A 20,987-nucleotide genomic window follows, 5' to 3' on the forward strand; every position below is an offset into this window, starting at 1 on the left:
ATACTGACATTGGAGAGGGTTCAGAGAAGATTCACGAGAATGATTCCAAGAATGAAAGGGTTACCTTATGAAGAACGTCTGGCAGCTCTTGGGCTGTATTCCCTGGAGTTCAGGGGAATCTCATAGAAACATTCTGAATGTTAAAAGGCCTGAACAGATTAGATATGGCAAAGTTATTTTCTATGGTAGGGGAGTCTAGGACAAGAGGGCATGACTTCAGGATTGAAGGACATCCATTTAGAACAGAGATGTGGAGAAATTACTTTAGTCAGAGGGTGGTAAATCTGTGGAATTTGTTGCCACACGAGAGGCTGTGGAGGCCAAGTCATTGGGTGCATTTAAGGCAGAGATAGATAGGTTCTTGATTAGCCAGGGCATCAAAGGGTATGGGGAGAAGGCAGGGGAGTGGGGATGAGTGGAAAAATTGGACCAGCCCATAATTGAATGGTGGGGCAGACTCAATGGACCGAGTGGCCTACTTCTGCTCCGATACCTTATGGTATTATGCCAGTGATAATAAACCTGATTCTGATTCTGAAATTGAGCTTGAATGCAGCTCGTTCCACACTCTCGCAACCTGCAGAGTGAAGATATTTTCCCTCTTGTTCCCCTTAAACTTTTCACCTTTCACCCATAACCCATGAACTCTAGTTGTTGTTCCACCCAACCTCAGTGGAAAAAGCCTGCTTGCATATCTATACCCCTCCATTTTGTTTCCTATTATCAATTCTCCTTTCAATCTTCTACATTCTAGGGAATACAGTCTGAATCTATTCAATCTTTTCTTATAACTCAGGTCTTCCAGACCCAGCAACATCCTAGTAAATTTTCTCTGTATGATTTCAACTTTGTTTACATCTTTCCTGTATATAGCTAACTAAAGCTACACAAAATACTCCAAATTAGGCCTCAACTTCAACATAACATCCCATCTCCTGCACCCAATACATTGATTTATGAAGGCCAATGTGTCAAAAGCTTTCTTACAATCTTATCTAACTATGACACTACTTTTGATGTATTATGGACCTGTACTCCCATATCCTTCTGTTCTACAACACTCCTCAATGCCCTACCGTTCACTGTGTAGGACCCACAATAGTTGCTCCTACCAAAGTGCAAAACTTCACACTTGTCTGCATTCATTTTCATCTGCCATTTTTCCAGCTGGTCAAGATCCCACTGCAAACTTTGATAGCCTTCCTAATTGTCCACTGCACCACCACCCTTGGTGTCAACTACAACTTTACTGATCCAGTTAACCATATTATCTATAGTTGCAAGAAAACGTTTGTGAACTCTTTGCAATTATCTGGTTTTCTGCATTACTTACTCATAAAATGTGGTCTGATCTTCATCTAAGTCATAATAATGGGCAAACACAATCTGCCTAAACTAATAACACACAAACAATTATACTCATCATTACTGAGTGCAGCATTTTAACAATCACAGTCTAGGTTCAAAAAAGTATGTGAACTTCTGGAGTAATGCCTTCTACAAAAGCTATTTGTGGTCAGGTGTTCCAATCAATGAGTTGTGACTGGAGGTGTGGGTTGTAGAGGTGCTCTGCCCTTTAAAGACACACGAAGTCAGGTTACTGACAGAGCCTGCTCTTCTCAAGAAAGATCTGTTTATGTGCACCAGGCCTCGATCCAAACAACTTTCAGAGGACCTTAGAAGAAGTAAAAATTGTAGAGGTGCATGAAGCTGGAAAAGGCTACTGACTGCTGCTACTCTCCCTAGGAGTCGGCATCTTGCAAAGATCACACCAAGAGCACAATGTGCAATGCTGAAGGAGGTGAAAAAGAACCCAAGGGTAACAGCAAAAGACCTGCAGAAATCTCTAGAACTTGCTGAAGTCTCTGTTCATGTGTCCATTATAAGAAAAGCACTGAACAAGAATGGTGCTCTTCACTGCTCTCCAAAATAAAAAATTGCTGCCATGTCTCAAGTTTGCAAAGACCACCTGGATGTTCCACAACACTTCTGGGACAATGTTCTGTGGACAAATGAGACAAAAGTTGAACTTTTTGGCAGAAATGCTGTGTTTAGAGGAAAAATGGCACTGCACACCAACATCAAAACCTCATAACAACTATGAAGCATGATGGAAGGAGCATCATAGTTTGGGGCCACTTTGCTGCCTGAGGGCCTGGACAGCTCACAATCGCTGAAGGATCAATGAATTCAAAATTGTATCAAGATAAGAGAATGTCAGGGTTGCAGTCTGTCACATGAAGCTTGATAAAAGCTGAATGATGGAACAAGATAATGATCTGAAACACAAGAGTAAATCAACAACAGAATGGTTTAAAAAGAAAATTTGAGTTTTGAAATGGCCAAGTCAGAGTCCAGACCTTAACCCAATTGAGATGCTGTGGCATGACCTGAAGACTGCTGTTCATGCAAGGAATCCCAGAAATATAGATGAAATGAAACCGTTTTGTATGGAGGAATATTCTAAAATTCCTCCAAGCCGATGTGCAGAACTGATCAACAGTCACTGGAAACATTTGGTTGAAGTCATTGCTGTACAAGGGGGTCACACCAGTTACTGAAAGCAAAGGTCCACATACTTTTTCCAACAAATATACATAATATTGGATCATTTCTCTCAATAAATAAATGAAAGCATATAAAAACACAAAATGCTGGCAGAACTCAAGCGTATAATGTTTTTGTTATGTTCTCTTTATCTAGTTTTGGGTCTTGCGTGAAGATCTGATCACATTTTAGGTGATATTCATGCAGAAATAGTGAAAATTCTAAAGGGTTCACAAGCTTTCTAGCACCACTGTATATCATTGATGTAGATGTCAAACAACAAATGACCCAGCACTGATCCCTGCAGCACTCCACTAGTCACAGGCCTCCAGCCAGACAGGCTAACATCTACTGTCACTCTGGCTTCTCCCACAAAACCAATGTCTAATCCAAATTACTACCTCATCTTGAAAGCCAAGCGACTGAACCTTCTTGACCAGCCTCCCACGAGGGATCGTGTCAAATGTCTTGTTAAAGTCCATGTAGACAACATCCACTTCACTGGTAACTTACTCGAAATACTCTAAGATTGGTTATTCATGACTTACCATGCATGAAACCATGCTGACTATCCTTAATCAGTCCATGTCTATCTAAATACTTACATATCCGGTCTTTCAGAACACCTTCCAACAACTTTCCCACACCTGCCGTCAGATTCACTGGCCTATAAATTTCCTGGTGTATGTTTAAATCCTATTTTAAACAGCGGAACAACATTGGCTATCGTCCAATCCTCTGGTGCCTCTCCTGTTGCGAGGGTTAATTTAAATATCTCTGCTAGGGCCCCAACGATTTCTGTACATACCTTCCCTAGGGTTGGAGGGAACTCCTTGTCAGACCCTGGGGATTTATCCACCCTGATTTGTCTCAGGATAGCAAACACCTCCTCCTCTGTAATCTGTATAGGGTCCATGATGTTGTGCCACTTTGCCTCACTTCTACAGGCTCTGTCACTGTCTCCTGAGAAAATACAGATGCAAAAATATATTATTTAAGATCTTCTCTATCTGTTTTGGCTCTACACATGAATTACCATTCTGGTCTTCCAGAGGACCAATTTTGACCCTTGCAATCCTTTTGTTCTTAACATATCTGTAGAACCCCTTAGGATTCTCCTTCACCCTGTCCACTAGAGTGGCTTCATCCCTTCTTTTAGCCCGCTGATTTCTTTCTTAAGTGTCCTCTTGCATTTCTTATACTTCATAAGCACCTCATTTGTTCCTGCTTGTCTATACCTGTCGTGCACCTCCTCTTTTCTCTTAATCAGCACCTCAATATCTTTTGAAAACCAAGGTTCCCTAAACTTGTTATCTTTACCTTTTATTCTGACAGGCACATACAAGCTTTGTATTCTCAAAATACGCTTTTAAAGGCCTCTCACTTACCAAGTACACCCTTGCCAGAAAACAGCCTGCCCCACTTCACACTTGCCTGATCATTTCTGATACCAGCAAAATTGGCCTTTCTCCAATTTAGAATCTCAACCGTGGACCAGACCTGTCTTTATGCATATTTACTTTGAAACTAATGGCATCATGGTGTATTGTTGCAAAGTGTTCTCCTTCACAAACTTCTGTCACCTGCCCTGTCTCATTCCCTAATAGCAGATCCAGTATCACATGCTCTCTCATTGGGATTTCTATGTACTAATGAAGGAAACTTTTCTGAACACATTTGACAAACTCTATCCCATCTAGTCCGTTTATAGTATGGGATTCCAAATCAATATGTAGAAAGTTAAAAATCACCTACTGCGACAACCTTATGATTCTTACAACAGTCTGCAATCTCTCTACAAATACAGTATGCTCCTCTAAATCTGTAAAACTGTTGGGTGGTCTGTAATCTCGCCACATTAATGTGGTCATACCTTGCTTATTTCTCAGTTCCACCCATAGTGTGTCATTAGATGAGTTCTCCAGTTTGTCCTGACTGAGCACTGCTGCAACATTTTTCCTGACAAGTAACGCCACCCCTCCTCCTTTAATCCCTCCTGCTCTGTCATGTCTAAAACAATGAAACTCCAGAATATTGAGCTGCCAGTTCTGCACCTCCTGCAACCCCCATCTCAATAATGGCTACAATATCATAATTCCAGGAGCTGATCCATGTCCTGAGCTTATCCGTCTTTCCTACAATACTTCTTGCATTGAAATATACACAGCCCTGGATACTAGTCACACCATGCTCAATCTTTTGATTCCTGACTTTGCCTGAGGTCTAACCAACATCTGTCTCCATAACTTCTCCACTAACTGTTCTGGCACTCTGGTTCCCATCCTCCTGCAGCTCCAGTTTAAACCCCTCCGTGCAGCATTAACAAACCTTCCTGCTTGGATATTAGTCCCCCTCCAGTTCGAGTGCAAACCGTCTCTTCTGTACAGGTCCCACCTCCCAATTATCCAAAAATCTTACTACACCAACTTCTTAGCCACATATCAAACTGTATAATCTTCCTCATTCTGGCCTCACTAGCATGTGGCATGGGCAGCAATCCTATGATCACAACCCTAGAAGTCCTGCCCTTTAACTTAGCACCTAACTCCTTGAACTCACTTTGCAAAACCTCATCACTTATCCTACCCATGTCATTTGTATCCTAACCACTATGACTTTCCTCTGCTAGATCCCCCCTTCCCTCAACAGTATCCAAAGTGATGTACCTTTTGTAGAGCAGAATAGCCACAGGAGCACTCTGCACTGGCTCCTTAACTCCTTTCCCTTTCCTGACTGTCACCCAGTTTCCTGTGTCCTGCACCTTGGGTGTAACTACCTGCCTATCACACTATCAGCCTCACAAATGATCCAGAGTTCATCCAGTTCCTTAATACAGATTGTTAGAAGCTGTAGCTGTCAGGGACACTGGAGGTCTCTTTGCCTTCCCGCATCCTGCATTCAACTATCCTGTCTGGCATCTCTGCAGTTCTAACTGATCAAATGTAAAGAAGAAGGGTCAGGGGGGCAGGGGAACTCCACCTACTGCTTTTCTTTTTTGCCTTCTCTAACTGAAGACTGTCCTCACCGAAGCCTCAAAGAGCTAAAGCCTCAAAATCACTCTAACTCTATCCACTCCTACGACAGTTGCTCCACTTGCCCCTGACTTCCTTCAATTTGATCTTGCTAATCATTCACAAATGCTGATTGGTCACTGGTCAAAGCTCCAATAAACTGCCGTGAGTTGCTGCCTTTTCTACTTGGTCAGCGAACCAGAGTGAAATTCCTTCCTTTCAAATTTCTGATCTCCTGAATGGTCGCTGGTCAAAGTATCTTGAGATAGGTGGGAATGGCTCCTGTATCTCCTCCCTGATAGTAAAAATGGGAAGAGGGCATGCCCTGGGATGTGGGATGATGGATGTGCTGCCTTTTTGAGGTATCGCTTTTTGAAGATGTCCTTGATGGTGGGGAGGTTAGTGCCCATGATGGAGGAGCTATATGGTGTGGGATTTGAAAGAAAGACACAGAACTGGAATGTGTAGTGACATTTGTGGACACTTACCCCCATTACATCATTAGGTTCTGTTTGTTGCTAATGCAAATTACACATTTCACTCTATGCTTCAATTTACACGTAATAAATAATTCTGAGTCTGATCTGAATGTAGGTGGCTGGCCTATCTCCTGAGATAGAGACACAGTGATCCAGAAAATGAAGGGTAAAGTCAGAGAATGTGAAAGCAAATGCAAATTTCAGCAACACATTCCACTGCATGTTTCAATGTACATGTGATAAATAAATGAATCTGAAACTGAATCATTATTATAAGAGCAGAGTTGAACTGAGTCAGAACATTGAACAGTACAGGACGGGAACAGGCTTTCTGACCCACAATGTTGTGCCAAAACAATTAAATTAGTAAGCAAATGATTAGCTAAACCAATCCCTTCTGCCTACACAATGTCCATATCCTTCCATTTTCCTCACATTCATGTGTCTATCTAAACACCTCTTAAAAGTCCCTAATGTATCTGTCTCTACTACCACCATAGAAAGTGCATTCTAGTGTAAAAAACTTGCACCCCTAAAATTGCCCCCTCTCACTTTAAATGCATGCCTTCGGGTATTAGACATTGCAACCCTGGGAAAAAGATATTGTCTGTCTACTCTATCTATGTCTCTCATAACCTCTCTCTGATCTCCCCTCAACCACCACTGCTCCAGAAAAATCAACTTAATTTGTCCAACCTCATTACAGCACATGCACTCTAATCCAGGTTCCATCCTAGTAAACCTCTATTACAGCCCCTCCAATGCCTTGACATCCTCCCTGCAATGGGGCAACCAGAACCATATGCAATACTCCAAATGTGGTCTAACTACTTTGTTATAAAACTGCAACATAACTTCCTGTCTTTTGAACTCAATGCCTCGACTAATAAATGCAAGCATACCATATGCTTTCTTAACCACCCTATCAACCTGTGTAGACGCTTTCAGGGAGCTATGAACTTTGACTGCAAGATCCCTCTGCTCATCAATACTGTTAAGGATCTTGCCCTTAACTGTATACTGTTACTTTGCATTTGACCTACCAAGGTGAAACACCACATTTAGCTGGGCTAAACTCCATCTGCCATTTCTCCACCTATATCTGCAACTGATGTGTTGTGTTACTTGCCAGTCTTCCATGCTATCCACAACACCTCCAATCTTCATATCATCTTCGAACTCACTAACCCATCTGGTTATATTTTCATCCAGGTGATGGATCACCAACCACTGAACACCACAGACCTCCAGTTAGAATAAGTCCCTTCAACCACTACTGTCTTCTAAGGGCAAGCCAGTTCTGAATCTAAATGGCCAATTCACCATGGATCCCATGCATCTTAATCTTCTGCATGAGCCTCCCATGAGGGACCTTGTCAAACACCTTACTAAAATCCATGCAGACAACATCCACAGCTCTCCCTTCATCAATCACCCTTGTCATCTCATCAAAAATCTCAAACTAGTTAGACTTACTCTGCACACAGCTATGCTGGCACTCTTTAGTTTCCCAAATGTTCCTAAATCTTATCCCTAAGAATTCCCTCCAGTAAATTACTTACCACTGAGATGAGACTCACCAGTCTATAGATTCCAGGATTATCCCTGGTTCCCTTCTTGAATAATAGAACAGTTGGAATGAAATTTATTGACTCTGTACTGGTAGTAAACATCAGGATAAATTAAAAAAAAAGATATTAGGAATGTTCAGTAGGGAAACAGAAATTTCATTTATGTATAGCACCTTTCACTTGGTAAAACATCTCAGACTTCATTATCAAGCAAATTAGGACCATGAAGATGCCTTGAAAGTTGTTATCAAAGTAAATGTAAAAAATTACAAAATGCAGGTGTGCCAAATTGGAAGTCAAAACAGAAGGCGCTGTATGTGCAGCATCCATTATTAAGGACCCTCACCATCCAGGACATGCCCTCATATCATTATGATCATTAGGAAGGAGGTACAATAGGTTGAAGACACACACTCAATGTTTTGGGAGCAGCTGCTTCCCCCCTGCCATCAGATTTCAAGCATCAACTTTATTCACCTTCAACTTTATTCATTTTTTATATTAGGAATTACAAAAAAATAAAGAATTATATTAAAACTAAAGTTAGAGACTAAAGTACTGATATGGAATAAAATGTGCATACATATATACCAGCATGTATTTACAATGTAAACAATATAAAGTGGTTTAAAATGCTCAACCATGAGCACCATGAACCTTTTGTTCTCTTTTTGCATTACTTATTTGCATATTTCTTATTGTTACTTCGTAATTTTTTGCATTGCACTGTTGCTGCAAAACAACAAATTTCACGACACATTCTGGTGTTAATAAACCTGATTCTTTTTCTTTTCATTTCACCTCCCAAGTCTTTACTTTCGTCGGCCCTCGACTCTGGGATTCTCTGTCTTAATCTCTATGTCCCTCTCCCCAAAACCCAGGTCTAGTCAAGCACCGAATTCCCCCTCCCTTCGGTTCAGATTTTCTCTGACAGCGACCAAATGAAGTACGGTCAGATCTTTCATGAAATCACCCAGACACACAGGTTGCCGCTGAAATTTGCAAGTGTTATGATGTCATGAATTCACCTTGGTAACAAATCCCCAACCAACACAAATGGGATTATGGGCTCGCCAATTGGAATGTGCGCCCCCCCCCCACCGCCACTTTTGCCATCCGGTAGAGGACCTGGGGCAATTCAGTTTCACTTTGATCACCAATGTGTGAGGCGTTGGTATGCTAACACCACAGCGCCTAGATTTAGGAGGTAGCAAGGAAAACAAGCCCTAAGCAGCTAAAGACGGAGTTGGTCAGAGACAAGAGACATAAAACGCTGGAAATCTAAAACGGGAAAAAATAATTGGTTGGGATAACATCTTGGGACGAATAACACTTGAAAGAAGTGGTGGAAACCTAAAATATTAAGCATTAATCTTAAACACGAGGGATTTTGCAGATGCTGGAAATCCAGAGTGGCACACACAAAATGTTGGGGGAACAGCATCGATGGAGAGGAATAGAGGCTGAGACCGTTCATCAGGACTGGAAAGAAAGGGGGAAGAAGCCAGAATAAGCATTCATTTTACTTGTTGCATTTTGCCACTTTATTGACCACCTTCTCCTCCGCCATCTGATTTCTGAGCGGACAATGAATCCAAGAACACGACTTACTGCCTCATTATTTTTCCTCTTTTTATGCACTACTTGTTTATTTTATGTTATTGTAATTGTTCGCTTTTTATTGTGTTATAAAGTACTGCTGCCGCAAAACAAATTTCACGACACGTGCCATTGATACAGTTGACTGATTCTGAACATAAACATATACTTACACATCGACCCTACTATTCTGTTATAACGCCGTTTTAGTGATACTCTTTAAACACGCTCGTTCTATTTTTATGTAATTGAGTTCCCACACTCCTGTGATTTACTGTTTTAGCGAACACTTGTCAGCGGGATTAACTGCGAAAACAAATGGCGGGGACAGCCTCTTATCTACTGAAAGAAGGTCTTAATGAGAGGAATGCGTGTTCCAGGAGGGGACTGTGAGGAGACGTTCATTAATGCAAATCAGCTGAACGGAGGCTCAAACGCCCCAAGCTACTCAATGACAGGCAGACCTGAATTGTATTAAAGGAGGATCTCCTTCAGTATATAACTGGGGCTTCGGAGAAACCGAGAGGCGTGATCGTGAGCTCGATAAATTATATCTATGCCTGTAAAATGGACCCGGGGATGTGTTTCCGTTGAATGCGTGCAGAGACGATAGATGCATGGGAAGATCGCATGTTGAGCGTCTCACCACAGAGCACGCCTGTTTTTTCTCAGCACACAAGAGATCCTGCTATAAAAATCCAGAACAACATACAAAATGCTGGGGGAACTCAGCGGGTCCGACAGCATCAATGGAAATGAATAAACAGTTAACGTTTTGGACCAAGACCCTTCCTTACATTTTTTTCCTCAGGGCCATTACCGCCTATAGGTGGAGAATGGGAAATACCGCGTCACTTTGGAATGTTGGAAACACACAGCAAATCGAACAGCGTCTAGGGAGAGAGGGAGGGGGAAAAAAGCGGGTTCGGGACGCGCTGAGTTCCTCCAGAAGATTGTTTGTTGCTCCAGATTTCAATGGAGTTACAGAACACTTCGGCCCAACTAGTCCATGCTGAAACCAGTCCCCACCCCGCTCATCTCAATTTCTTGTGTTCGACTCACATCCTGTCAAACTGCTTCTTAAATAAACACGCAGCACACACGCAATGCTGGAGGAACTCAGCAGGCCAGGCAGCATCTATGGAAAAAGAGTGCAGTCAACGTTTCGGGTCGAGACACTTCTCCAGTCCTGCTGAAGGGTCTCGGCCCAAAACGTCGATTGTTTTATCCGCATCTGCGGATTTTCTCGTTTGTTTTTGCTTCTTAAATGATGGTATTTTACCTGCCTCAACCATTTCTTCCGGTTTCTCACTCTGTATATACTCCGCTCTCTGCGTGAAGTTGCTGCTCGTGTCCCTGGGGAAAAGGCTGTTACCATCCACTATTTCAATACCTCTCATAATTTTATACATTTCTCCAAGATCGCCCCTCATTCTTCGATGTTCTAAGGAACAAAGACCTAGCACGGCCAATCTCCCGTTGTAACTCGGGTCGTCAGTCTGGATCTGCAGACCATCGCCCCGTTGAGCTCCACCCGCAGACTGTTCGTTGCTTCAAACTCCAGCATCCGCTGCCTCTTGTGTCTCCAAGGAGAAGCGGGGTTAATCTCGTCAATGGCCGTTGATCAGTTGGTCATGACGATTTAGTTCTCTGCACCAACCCCCGAGATGACCTGAAATTCAGGTCGGCTCAGCCATTAACCTATTACATTCTAATAAACGCGGTCCATCCTATTTTTAATAGGATACTATTATAGAAGTGGAGACAAGTTACAGAGAGTTCCATTCGAACCACGTGTCCGTACTATTCGGCCAACTCCATTGAGTTGCTTGTCTTCAATGTCACAGTTTGAAGCGCACAGCCAAATGGGACCATTTTCATTATCTCTGATGCCAGCGGCAAATTGCCTATTTTAGTCTCGTTTAAACGCACCATGTGCGTAACGCTATTACAGCGCCAGCGACCCGGTTCAATTCCCACCGCTGTCCATTTTCCCAGTGACCGCACGTGTTTCCTCCTACATTCCAATAAAGTACTGGTTGGTAGGTTAATTGACGACGTGCGTGTAATTGTGCAGCGCGGGCTCGTTGGGCCAGAAAAGCCTGCTGTCGTCTGTATCTCTAAACTAAACCAAAGTTAATGGGGCAGATCCTCCACGTGGATGGTAGCTTCATGATCAGACTGACGGGATACCCAAAATGAGACAATGCCATACATCCATTCAATAGACCCCCCCCCCTTTACTGGGTCCTAGATCGATGTTATATGTGCTGATATAGGTAGCGATACTGCAAATCTCAGAGCTCCAACTACGCTCGGGATGATTAAAAAGGTTATCCTCATCTCCCCTCGAAACATTCACCCAATCGTTTTGGTTCTTTCTCTCCTGCTTTTTGGGTACTCATCTGAGAAAAATAACTCCTAACCATGGCTGATGAAAGGTATCGCCCCGAAAGGTCGACTGTTCATTGCCCTCCATAGAGGCTACCAGACCCTCTGAGTTCCACCGACATTTGCAGTTTTGAACATAATAGCACAATATAGGGCCTTTAGCCACGATGTTGTGCCGACTTTGTAAAACTTACTCTAAAATCAAACTAACCCTTTCCTCGTGCATAGTCTTCTATTTTCCTATCATCCATGTGGCTGTCTAGAATGCCTTAAATACCTTAATGCATGTACCTCTGCCATTACCCCTAGCAGAAGGTTCTCTAACTTTCCGTATACTTCTATTCCCCCTATACTTTCAGCCATTCACCGTAAAATTGTATAATTCCCCTGGTATTAGCCATTTCCACCCGGGGGAAAGGTATCCGGCTGTCCATTCTATTTATGCTTCTATCAAGACTCCTCTTCACTCCAGAGAGAGAAGCCCTACCTTAACTCTACCTTTCTTCATAGGTTTGTTACTCCTAACCGTGTCCTTCGTGTCTGCATGCATCTCAATGATCTCTGTTCTAAAAGAAAAGTCTACTTTGTCCAGTCTTTTACTCCAGTCCACTTTCCCAGTCATGTCTACACTCTACTCGTTTCCGAGACATCGGCGACTGAATGTTTCATCAATAATAATAGTTCCACCAAGCTCACAAGATAAACAATTATTCACATCATCCGTACCTCCCTCGCGAAGGGCCCGTGAGGTCAGCAGCACATTTAATCATCCTTTTTGCGCAGAACGGGAGGTAAATGAGCAGGACTCCTTAAATGTCATTGCGGCGTTGAAGCAGTTAACTTAAAGGGACAAGCCACTTTCTCTTTTATCCAGCCTCAGTTAAAATGAGTTCTGTGAAGCGCAGACAAAACGTGCCCATTTTATGGTACATTTTCTCTTTAAATGGTTTCCTTTATTTTGACACTTCTATCCTTTCATAATGCGACAAGAACGGATTTATTTCGGCCCAAAGTTTATTAAGTCGCTTAATCAGTATCGTTTGTTGCGGAATTCTCAGAAGTCACGGTTTTCTTTTTACCATAAAATAATTATAGGATGCATTTTGGTGAAAGAATTGAGAATTACCCAGGGGAATGTTAGCCCAGACTGGAGTCGATAATAATACATTTAAAATAGAACTCCCCCACAGAAACATTAAAATAACAGTCTATTCTACTTGACGCCGTCAATCTGCGCCAGTCTGAAAACACTCCTACATCTTATTGAGGGGATTTGGTCCGAAAGTCATTTCACCCCGAAAGTGCAGCGATTGGTTAAATTGTCTGGGATTTCTAATAAATTAAACAGTCAATGGCCAGTTTATTAGGTACAACTGCACACATCATTAATGCAAATATCTAATCAGGCATGGATAGGGAATCAAAATCTAATCAGCCAATCAAAGCTCAGAATGGCGAAGAAATGTAGTCTAAGCGACTTTGATCGTGGAATGATTGTTGGCGTCAGACAGGGTGGTTTGAGTATCCCAGAAATTACTGATCTCTTGAAATTTTCACGCACAACAGTCTCTAGAGTTTACAGAGAATGCTGCGAAAAAGAACAACAACAACAAAAAAGAATCCAGTGGGTGGCAGTTCTGTGGACGAAAACGCCTTGTTAATGAGAGAGGGCTGGCTAGAAGATCTATTTTACTGAATTGGAAAGAAATTAACCCTCCAACTGTATTTCAGTGGTTTTCTCAAACTATTTCTTGTTTGAGTTTAGAAAAAATTAGAAGTGTGGTTTTTGATTCTTCAGTTAAATTTGAGGAAACTTGGAGTCCATTTATTCAACATTTTCATATGAGTTAAATGGTCTGATCCTAAACCTTACTGTTATTATCCTTAATTATTTGGATGGAGGTTCGGAGTTTTCGGCACTACTGTATGTATTTAACATTATGCAATTGCCCATGTTGGTTAGTTTTTTTTAAAAGTTTTCTTTTAGTTTTTTGGGGTTTTGTTTTCTCTTTTTCGATTCTTTTACATTAATACTATGAGTTTGGGAGGCTTTATATATTGATTATTACATATCTGATTGTCTATTTAAACTATTAATTATGAACTCTCAAACGTTTTGTATTCATATTTCACTTATGTTTTTCTTAAAATTAATAAAAAGATTTAAAAAGAAAAGAAAGAGAGAGGGCAGAGGAGAATGGCCAGACTGGTTCAAACTAACAGGAAGGTGACAGTAACTCAAATAGCCACGCATTACAACAGCGGTTAGCAGAAGAGCATCTCGGAATGCAGAACATGGCGAACCTTGAACCGGTTGAGCTACAGCAGCAGAAGACCACGATTTTGTACAGGAGGTATCTAATGAAGTGACCACTACGTATTCAAACATGTGTAGGCGGTTTCGATTTAAACCCGCGCTGTTTATTGAGCCAGCCGGCGAGTTAGATGGATTCTTTGCATCCAAGTAAAGGAGGGGCTACCAAGCAGGAAGCTGGAGCCCAGGCCAACGATCAGATGCGTCAGGATCAGGATTATTATCACTGACCGGTATTGGTCACACCAGGCGGATTTCCTTTCCTTAAGGAGTCAGAAACAGATTGGGGTTTATTATCACTGACATACTGTTGTGGAAGTTGTTGTTTTGAGGCAGAAGTACGGTGCAATACATACAATATATTATAAATGATGATGATGATAATAAATGTGTTTTAAATTAAATAACTGATGCAAAGAGAGAGAATAAAATATTGAGGTAGTGTTCATGGGTTCAATTTCCGTGCATAAATGTGACAGCGAAGGGGAAGAAGCTGTTCCTAAAATCTTGGGTGTATGTCTTCGGGCTCTCCTCATCCCTGATGATAGCAAAGAGAAGATGGCGAGGATCCTTAGTGATTGATGCCGCATCTTTTGGAGGCATCGCATCTGGGTTTGTATTCGCTGGAGTTTACAAAATCGAGGGGTGATATAATTGAAACCTATCGAATATTGAAAGGCCAAGAAATTGGACGTAGAGAGGTTGTTTCCTACAGTGGGGGAGTTTAGGATCAGAGCCCCAGAATAGAAACGCATCCCTTTAGAACAGAGATGAGGAAGATTTTTTTTTAAATCCAGAGGGTGGTGCATCTGTGGAATTCATTGCCACTGACCGCTATAAAGGCCAAGTCATTCGGTATACTTAAAGTGGAGGGTGATAGGGTGTTTATTAGTAAAGGAAAAAGACAGGAGAGTGGGGTTAAGAGGGATGAGCCATGATGTAATGGCAGAGCTGGCTCGATGGGCGGAATGGCCTAACATTCTTCCTATGTCTTACAGACTTATGGTCTTAATAAGCGGGGAAAAAACCCGGAAAAACTCAGCGGTTCAGTTTGAGTTTCAAGTCAAGGTGCTACATTGCTGCGGAGGTAGAGAGAACAAACTCCTCGAAGAACTGAGGAAGTCAAACAGCATCTGGGGAGGCGGAAGTCAAGACGATGCATCAGGATTGGCTCTTCCCGCAATACACGGTTGGTGACGGACAATGAGTCAATGTCTCACCGGTATATTTAATATTTATTAGAGTGGTATGTAAAGTACAAACTCGAGAGGTCTAAATTGAGGATGTGCTTTCCACGAGTCAGCGATTTCAGTGAATATAAAACTGGAAATACTTTCCTGCAAGAGTTGAGATTGACTTAACCTTCAGAGTATTGTTACACCCGACACTGTGATGTTTGTTGCCAGGCAGTGACCTCCCACAACATACGTGACTTTATAAAGGCAAGATAAGCAAAATGTGAACACAACATCCTACAGGGAACTAATATAAACAGTGCACGTTTACTCCGTACTGCTGAAACTCAGAGAGAGTGGATTAAGGACAGGAGCTTCCCCATCAATCACTGGATTTATTAATCAACCTAATTGTATCGTTTTTCTATCTGGGCTGCATAGTGTAACAGTAGATTCTAAAGACGACTTATCTTTGGTGTTGGAGATATTAAAATGCTATATTATAATAATAATTGAAAGCACATTATCTTGAAGGCTCTATTATACTGGTCCTTCAAGTTTTGGGATTAAAGACTTCCCAAATACATGGTATAGAGCAATGTAGAAATTGTTTTGGGTCGATAAATCTGTTTCTTTTAAAATCTTATACAATTGCATTTTTAACAAGAGTATAGGAAATTTGGAAAATGGAATTAGGAAACTCGGTTGTTGATATCAATACCAACAAATAAATACGGATTAAGCCCCTGATAAAAACAGGAGTGTTTTGTGATTTTGTTTACTTAATTTAAAATTATGGATTTATCTACATGTTGCAGCTCCCCTTTAATAGGGAATTTTAGACAAAATTAAATGATAAATAATGCAATTGATAGCCCACTCTGTGACTGTTTTATTTAGCTTGGTAAATCTCTTTTTAAGGGTCTTTGAGATAATTTAATTTGGAGAAGGCAAATAAAACATAGAATCAGAAGGAGGTATCCCATTGCGTTTAGCAAAATTTTTCATAATTACCCATTAATACAAGTTTGTAGTATTTACATAAATTTGTTACTTATTAAAATCTTACGTTAAGGAACATCTTCAGAAAGAAGGAAAAATTGAGATGTTTTTGGAGGGAGTTTCAGAATGTGGGGTTTGGCATCAATGGTTCAAAGTTCAAAGTAAACTTGTTATCAAAGGTAGAGCATATATCACCATATATTATCCTGAAGTTCATTTTCTTGCAGTCATTCACGAAATAACAAAGAAATACAAAAGAATCAATGAAAAGCTACACACAAAGACTGACAAACAACAAATGTGCAAAAGAAGACAAACTCAGCAAATGCAAAAAAAAATAATACTGAGAACATGAGTTGTAGAATCCTTGAAAGTGAGTCCATAGGTTGTGTTCAGTGGTCTGTTCAGTACTGAGGTGAGTGAAGTTATCCACACTAGTTCAGGAACCTGATAGGAACAGCATTACATTTAGTTTTTTTTACAGTTACCCATGAATGAGGGTTTGTAGTATTTACATAAACTTGTTACTTTTTAAAATCACTTTTTTTTAAGGACCACCTTCAGAAGGAAAGAACGGTGGAGATGTTTTAGAGAGCATTTCAGAATGTGGGGGTTTGGCATCAAGCCAGTAAGCTCATGGGAAATTCTGAAATGCAATAAAGCAGATCTCTGGGGTGGAGGAAATTATGGAGTGAGTCCACAGAGGGCTTGTAAATAAAGGTGAAAAGTTGAAATGTGTCATTGTTAGCTGGGATCTACTCTAAGCCAGCAAACATTCTTTAGCAGAGGTAGCAGATACAAAATGCTGGAGGAACTCAGCAGTTCAGGCAACATCTATGAAGCAGGTGATGTTTCAATTCGACATCTTTAATTAAGACTGGAAAGGAAAGGGGAAGAACCAGAAGGGGAAGGTGGGGGGAGGAGAAAAAGTACAACTAGAAGATGATAGACAAAGCCAGATGAGGAGGAAAGTTGGTGGGTGAGGGAGGGGGGAGGATGAAATGAAGCTGGTAGGTGATAGGTGGAAAGAAGAAGGAATCTGAGAGGAGAGGAGAAGAGAGAGAAGGAGGAGGTGCACCAGAGCAAGTGAGGAGAAGACAAGAGTTAAGAATTAAGATTGGGGAATGGAAGAAGGGGGAAGGGGAAAATTACTAAAAAATCAATGTTCAATCCATCAGGTTGGAGGCTACCCAGATGGAATATGAGGTGTTGATGCTCTAGGGGTAGGTTAGTGTAAACCACGGATAGCAACATGTTAGAGTATCTCAGAGTTTGGTTGTGTGGAGATTGCCAAGTCATAACAAATGTATGGAAAATTGTTACAAGAGCAAATGGATTGTCTCAGGTGTGATTAGGTAATGAAAAGGTAGAAGTGGGCTATCTCAGGGATGAAATGAGTACCAGGTTGGATGGTCATCATGGGGCCAAATATGATACTGAATTTTCAAACAGTTTGGATCAGTTTCAGAGTTCCCAGGTTGCCAGATGGACTCGGTACCTGGTTTAAGAAAAAATGGCAGAGACCTAACTCAATCCTCCCCTTTTCACGGTCTTATTGATCCATTATTCAATGGTAGATAAGCTTAGAGCCAGGAAAGGCAATGATGAGATAAAGCTTGGTTTACAACCATTTACATGGGTATTGATAGTCATCTTCAGTATAATATCTAGGTTGGAGAGGGCCAAGGGTGAACTGGAAAAAAGAAAAGAACAATTTGCTAAACGTGAGATTCCGCAGATGCTGAATACACACAAAATTCTGGAAGATCTCAGGCAGCATTTATGGAAACAAATAAAGAGTCGACATTTTAGGCCAAGACCCTTCATCAGGACTGGAAAGAAGTGGGGTGGGGGGGGGGGAAGAGTACAAGCTAGAAGCTAGAACAATTTGCTGGTAGTTGTTTCACTATCACTGCTAGATAAGAATGGGACCAGATTAGTGCAGTGCCATCCTGCTGGACAATTTTGGAGAGGTGTTGGTATTGTTGTCATTCATGCTGAAAACATGCCAAGAGAGAAAAGTATTCCTTTGTTAAAGTCATGTTAGTTCACACCTAACTACTGGTCACCTACCTACAGGAAAGATATCAAAAAGGTTGAAAGAGTACAGAGAAAATTTACAAGGATGTTGCCAGGACTTGAGGACCTACGTAATAGGGAAAGGTTGAATCGGCTGGGATTTTATTCCTGGAGAATGAGGGGAGATTTGCCAAGTGCAGGAGAATGAGGGGAGATTTGATAGATGTATTCAAAGCTATGAGGGGTTAGAGGGAGGATAAATGCAAGCAGGTATTTTTCACTAAGGTTGGGTGAGACTAATACTAGAGGACATGGGTGAAAGGGGAAATATTTGAGTGTAACACAAAGGGAAAATTCTTCATTCAGAGGGTGGTGAGAATGTGAAATGAGCTGCCAGCATAAGTGGTGGATGCAGGTTTGATTTCAACCTTTAAGCAAAATTTGATTAAGTACATTAATGGGAGGGGTATGGAAGGCTGTGGTCCTGGTGCACATCGATGGGACTAAGCAGAATAATAATCCAGTATGGACTAGATACTGGGGCTTTTAAAGAAGCCAGGAAAAGAGAACTGATTAAAGAGATAGAGTATGGAGTTCCTGGACAGATGGGCACTGAGTAGAGAGGTGACCACATGTTCAAAGTTCAAAGTAAATTTATTATCAAAGTACATATATGTCACCATATATAATCCTGAGATTCATTTCCTTGTGGGGATTCACCACAATACAAGGAAACACAATAGAATCAATGAAAGACCATACATAACAAGATGAACAAACAGCCAATTTGCAATCTTCAAGGGATACAGATAGTGTTCAAGGATGAAAATGTTAAGCCTTGCCTTTGAGGAGAGGGATGGCAGAATAGTTGGAAGTGGGAGCAAGGAGCATCATCAACTACATATGAGACAGGAAGAGATTTTAGACCGGAAGACCACAAAACATAGGAGAATAATTAGGCTATTTGGCCCATTGAGACTGCTCTGTCATATCATCATGGCTGATCCATTTTCCTCTCAACCTCATTCTCCTGCCTTCCCCCCCATAACCTTTCACACCCCAACTAATCAAGAACCTGACAACCTTCGCCTTAAATACACCAAATGACCTGGCCTCCACAGCCACCTCTGGCAACAAATTCCACAGATTCACCACTCCCTGGCTAAAGAAATTCCTCCTCATCTCCATTTTAAGTGGATGTCCCTCTTTTCTGAGGCTGTGCCCTCTGGTCCTAGACTCCTTCACCATAGGAAACATCCTCTCCACAACTACTCTATCTAGGCATTTCAATATTTGATAGCTTTCAATAAAATCCCTCATCATTTTTCTAAATTCCATTAAGTAAAGGCCCAGAGCAATTAATCGCTCCTCATACAATAGGCCTTTCATTCCTGGAATCATTCTCATGAACCTTCTGTGAACCCCCTCCATGTCAGCACATCCTTTCTTAGATAAGGGACCGCAAACTGCTCACAATACTCTATAGAGGCCTCATCAGTGCCTTAGAAAGCCTCAGCATTACATCCTTGCTTTTATATTCTAGACCTCTTGAAATGAATGTTAACCATGCATTTGCCTTCCTCACCACCAACTCAACCTGCAAATTAACCTTTAAGGAATCCTGAAAGTGGACTTCCAAATCCCCTTGTACCTCGGATTTTTGAATTTTCCTCCCATTTAGAAAATAATCTATGCTTTTACTCCTTCTACCAAAGTGTATGACCATACACTTCTAGACACTGTTTTCCATTTGCCACTTATTTCTGCTAATCTGACCATGTCCTTCTGCAGCCTCTCTGCTTCCTCAATACTACCTGCACCTCCACCTATCTTCTTATTGTCCACAAATTTGGCCACAAAGCCAACATAAAAAGAAGTGGTCCCAATACTGACCCCCTACAGAACACATCTAGTTACTGGCAGTCAATCAGAAAAGATTCCCTTTGTGATGCACCATCAATAACTCTCGGAGACGTGAGGCGAGATATAGGCTTTTATTAGCTGGAAGAGAGCACAATCAGCAGCAAGAGACCATCACACAACATCCTGGAGACTGAGGGAGGAGCAGTGCCTCCAATTGCCTTTATACAGGGATCTGTGGGAGGAGCCACAGGAGCAGTCAGCAGGGGGGGAGGGGGCGTGTCCAGACAGGTATATGTAGTTCACCACACTTTGTTCCCACTCTTTGCCTCCTGCTAATCAGGCAATGCTCTGTCATGCTAGTATCATTCCTGTAATACCATGGGCTCTTATCAAGTTGAGCAGCCTCATATGTGGCACCTTGTCAAAGGCCTTCTGAAAATCCAATGTAACCCTTTCACCAGGATCTATACAAACTTGGCTCATTAGCTAACTCTGATTACAGCCACATAACTCAGTGTTTAGAAGGCCGCCATTCATAAACAATACAAGTCCTGGGTCAGTATGATTTGGGGGTTCAACCAAACAGGAAAGTTGGAATGTTCTGATTAAAGGAACCTCGATTCAGGTGAATTCTGTGTAAATACTGCCCATACACAATTATCTGTCGCCAAGAGATGAAAGCTCGTATACCAGCATAAAACTATAAAGAAAGTATATTTACAAATTTTTAACTTCATGAAACAGTTAACAGAAAAGGGCCAGTTACAGTTAAACCAGTCAATGTGCACATAAACATTAAAGATCATTTCTGGAGAAGTCGGAGGTATTGCTTTACTCAAATGCTGAACCCACATCCTGCATGAAGAACACAGTTCGAAGTTCCCTTGAAGACCATCTCGAACAAATTGACTTCCTTAGGAGTATTGGCATTTCTGCCATTTGGCTGCACAAAGCACTCCTTACAACACAGTGTTTCCTTCAGACGGCATTCTACGACATCTTCCCTTGTGCCTTGC

General features: G+C 41.5%; 1 long non-coding RNA gene across 1 annotated transcript in view; it reads left to right on the forward strand.

Annotated features, from left to right (window-relative positions):
• LOC140741500 (uncharacterized) overlaps positions 1 to 15,627 on the forward strand; it is a 55,477-nt gene extending 39,850 nt beyond the window's left edge. The window contains exon 3 of the long non-coding RNA XR_012102072.1: positions 14,911 to 15,627. This is a non-coding gene — a long non-coding RNA (uncharacterized lncRNA). The remainder of the gene's footprint in view (positions 1 to 14,910) is intronic.
• Positions 15,628 to 20,987: the final 5,360 nt, after the last annotated feature.

The sequence above is a fragment of the Hemitrygon akajei genome, chromosome 18, assembly GCF_048418815.1.
Source record: "Hemitrygon akajei chromosome 18, sHemAka1.3, whole genome shotgun sequence".
In the NCBI taxonomy this organism is placed as follows: domain Eukaryota; kingdom Metazoa; phylum Chordata; class Chondrichthyes; order Myliobatiformes; family Dasyatidae; genus Hemitrygon; species Hemitrygon akajei.